Source organism: Arachis ipaensis, chromosome B09 (assembly GCF_000816755.2).
Source record: "Arachis ipaensis cultivar K30076 chromosome B09, Araip1.1, whole genome shotgun sequence".
Lineage (NCBI taxonomy): Eukaryota > Viridiplantae > Streptophyta > Magnoliopsida > Fabales > Fabaceae > Arachis > Arachis ipaensis.
The window spans coordinates 26,111,441-26,115,648 of NC_029793.2; positions in this window are offsets into that span (position 1 = coordinate 26,111,441).

Below are 4,208 nucleotides of genomic sequence, written 5' to 3' on the forward strand. Positions count from 1 at the left end.
TTTTTAATGTGTCGAGTTTAAACTTTAATATTTGTTAATAAATTAAATAATGAATTGAGTTTAATTTTTGTGAATTAAGTTTAAATTTAGCGTGCCTCAACTCACCTCGACTTACTTTCCTCTCTAGAAATAAGGTATTTGAAAAGAGAAATGTTATGTGATGAATGATTTTTTTTTTTTTTGTATTAACCATAAAAATTGAGGTATTATTAGCCATTTTTTTTAACCATGAGTTGACCCTAATATTTCCATTGTGAAGCGTCACTTGTTTTGGATTCGCAATCTCTCACATTTTGCTAGGGGTGAGCACGGGTCGGTTTGGTTCAGGTTCAAGGTAAAATTAGAACCGAACCGATCAAAAAGTAATTGGTTTAGTTTGGTTTGGATTTGCATTTTTTTTGTGCTTATACCCGAACCAAACCAAACCGATTAAGAGCGGATTGGTTCGGTTCAAGTAGCGGGTACCCGATTTCATAAAAAAAAATTAAATTGGCAAATTTTTATCTTAAAAATTCAAGAAATACAATAAACATGTAACATCAACAGAAATAATGCAAACATATTAAATACCAAATACATTAAAAACTAAACTCATCAAAATCCAAACATATTAATAGTAAATAATCTTGTCTAGTGAAAATATAAAAGTGCAATAGAAATATTAGAAGTTAAATACAAAAGTCTAGTGAATAATCTTTGAAAGAAGCTAAAACCAAAACACATTAAAATCTAAAATATTTGCTATCAAATACAAAATATGATAATTAATGCCTTTTTGCTTATTTATAATATTTAAATGGATAAGACAGTTATTCGAATTAAATTCTTTTATAGTGAGAATGCATGTAACGTTTTGATTATTCTTGAATCAATGTAGTAAGATATAGCAAGCTAAACAATGATTAAATTTTTATCAAGCTCTTTTAAAATAACGATGTTAATAACGTGAGAATGTAAAACCTATTCACCTTTCAATTACAGTAAAATTTAGGACAATTTACTTTAATACACCAACTCTTTTCTAAAATTACGTAGATTTTCAAAATTCTAAAAAATTATTTGAATGTTTTAAATTACATTTCTATGTCAATTCGATTTATCTAAATACGTACTAAATCGAATCTATGAAATTCGAATTGCAAGCAATTAGATTTCACGTGTAAATTGAAGTTAATGGCTTCGAATTAAATAACCACACTAAATCGAAATAAAGAGATTCGATTTTCAATTGTAAGTAAATCGAATCCATTCAATTTGATTTATAATGTTACGTAGCCTTTTAGGTAAAACGAAGCCATTAGGATCGATTTAGTATGTATGACACTATATGATTAAATCGAAGACAATTAATTCGATTTATAGAGTACTAATGTTTATAAATACGAGCTCAACATGAATTTTTTACCATAGTGAGATTCACAATGCTAATGATGAGAGTTTTGTAGCTCTTGTGCACTACAGAAGGTCTAATAAGAAAAAAAACGCGATCAGAAATTAAGTTTACTGATAAGGACCCCCTGAGTGTGATTCTCAAACCTTCCACGACTTTTACTGAGTTTAAGAATAGTATACTCCAAAAACTAGGTCTGCATGGCGTGAAACGGGTGGAGAAGTTGTTCTATAGAATCCCAATTTTTGTCTTATGCGATGATGTGAAGTATGATTCATTCGTTATTAGCAGTGACGAAGATTTGGGAGTTCCGCTCCATTATCGTTGCTAGTTTCCCGAGGTAAGGACTTCAGAGCTGTTGGCAAAGCTTGTGGATGTGGTATCTAGTTCTGGAGGTTCAAATTAGAATCCACAATCCTTAGGACATGCAGCCTGCTCTAGTTCCATGCCTGCTGGTGCCTCGTCAGTTGTGCTGGAGATTGCACCTAAGGCAGTTTTACTGTTTTAGTTGCTTCTCCATCCTTTGCAATTAATTTGAACTGCAGTGGTGATGCAGGGATTAGTGAGACTGGACCATTGGAGGGGTTGCAATTGCGACTCCCGGCTCTCCTCCAATGGTCCCGGTTTTCGGTGAGGTTGGAGTACCTGATGGTGTAGAGGATGCATTACATGACGATGATGATGATGATGTGGAGTCCGCCACAATAGCTGATGCAGTGATGATGACACACCACGGAGATTCTAGTTGTGGGTGGGGGAGCATCTAGTTCAGGTACTAATCAGTATCCCACCCCACTTCTCAGCTCTGGACTTAGATGCCATGGTACCTCAGAGGGATCCGGGAGTACCTATTAGCTTCGGGGCTAGAGAGACATAGAATACAGGAGTTGTATCTAAATGTTAAGTTGGTCAACAATTTCAGGAAAAAGAAGTCATGTTAAGCGTCAGAGTGATCCGGGAGTACCTGTTGGCTTCGGGACTAAAGAGATATAGAATACAGGAGTTGTATCTCCTGAAATCATGTGCACTTCACCATGAACTTGTCGATGTAGTTCGCACGAGGCAAAACACCCAACAGCTCCTCAAATCATACCCACGCTGGGCGGCCCCTTGTTATGCCACACAAAGTTCGTAAGGCATCCGCTGACATACTGACCGTCGATCGGGAGGCCTAACTGGTATGTCACATCTTGGAGCGTGATCGTGCACTCCCCGAACGGCATGTGAAAAGTGTGCATCTCAGGCCTTCATCTCTCCACGAATGCGCTGACCAATGGCTCGTCCAACCGAAACCAAGGCTCGTTCAGTCTTACAAGATGGTATAAACAGGCCATCTGCAAGTACGGAACGATCCTATCGTCCAATGACATACCGTGTTATCGTCTCATGCTGGTGATGCAGCGATGGAGCAGCACAACGATAGAAAATTCCTTATCACAATCGTCACAAGACATTTTCAATGCATAAAATTCTGAAACCAATAAACATTGTATGCTCTAACTTTAGGAATTTGTTTACAATAAAGCTCAAGCTTTAGTCATCTAACATATCTTACATTTCTAATCATAATTATTTAACTCAATAAATCACAATTACAAAAAATATTTATATTAATTTTTTTAAAAAACTCAAAAAATTTATAGCTAACGCTACTCATAAACCAAGTCTCCAAGAATATAAGACTAATAACTTCAAAAGTCTAACATATCCTACAACCCTAAAAACCTTCTTAAGTCCCATTTCAAGTTATCAAAATCTAACCACCTAATAGCTTACTACTTCTAATCTGCACTTATATTAAAAAAATATTTTCCTAATCCCTAATTAAAGACTATAACGAACTACCACATGATTTATGTTAACATTACTAGAATTAGTAATTTATGTTTAAAAAAACAAAAATTTTTTCACTAATCTCGAGGTGAATGGCGCCAACAATATGCGCGACTCCATCTAGCCAATATAGACGATTCGGGTTGTCTTCCATGTGTTCAGCTTTGATTTTTCTCAGGCTGCTTTCCGATAATTTCGGATCTGGATGGTGGGGTTGGGTGTGGGGTTTGTATGTTTTGTAGTTCGAATAAATGAAACTCGATTTGTATATATAGCCACATTCACTATAAATCGAAGCCATTGGATTCGAATTACTTGAGAGAGTTATTGCATGCAAATTGAATCTATGGGTTTCGATTTACCATGGAATTTTGTTCACGTGTATAAATCGAATTGAATATATTCGATTTACTTGCAATTGAAAATTGAATCTCTTTGTTTCGATTTAGTGTGGTTATTTAATTCGAAGCCATTAGTTTCGATTTACACGTGAAATCCATTTGCATGCAATTCGAATCTCATGGATTCGATTTAGTACGTATTTGGATAAATCGAATTGATTAAATTCGATTTATGTAGAAATACAATTTGGGACATTCAGATAATTTTTTAGAGTTTGAAGAATTTGCATAATTTTAGATTAGAGTTGGTTTATTAAAATAAATTGTCCTAAAATTTACATATAATAGAAGTTAAAAATTTACTGATAGTATAAAAATATCATTTTATTATTTTATCCATTTTTTTACTTCAAAATAATTTTTTGTTTATGTTTTTTTTCTTTTACAATTTTTTTCACTTTCAATAATTTTTTCAATATCCTACTATTAGAAAACAATAATGTTACGTAACTAATAAATATTATTATTTTAAATCAACACTTAATTAATAATAATTTGTATTTATATTTATTAAAATTTATATATATAAATTAATATAATTTATATTCATATTTTTTAAAAATTTATGAATCAATAAAATTTAT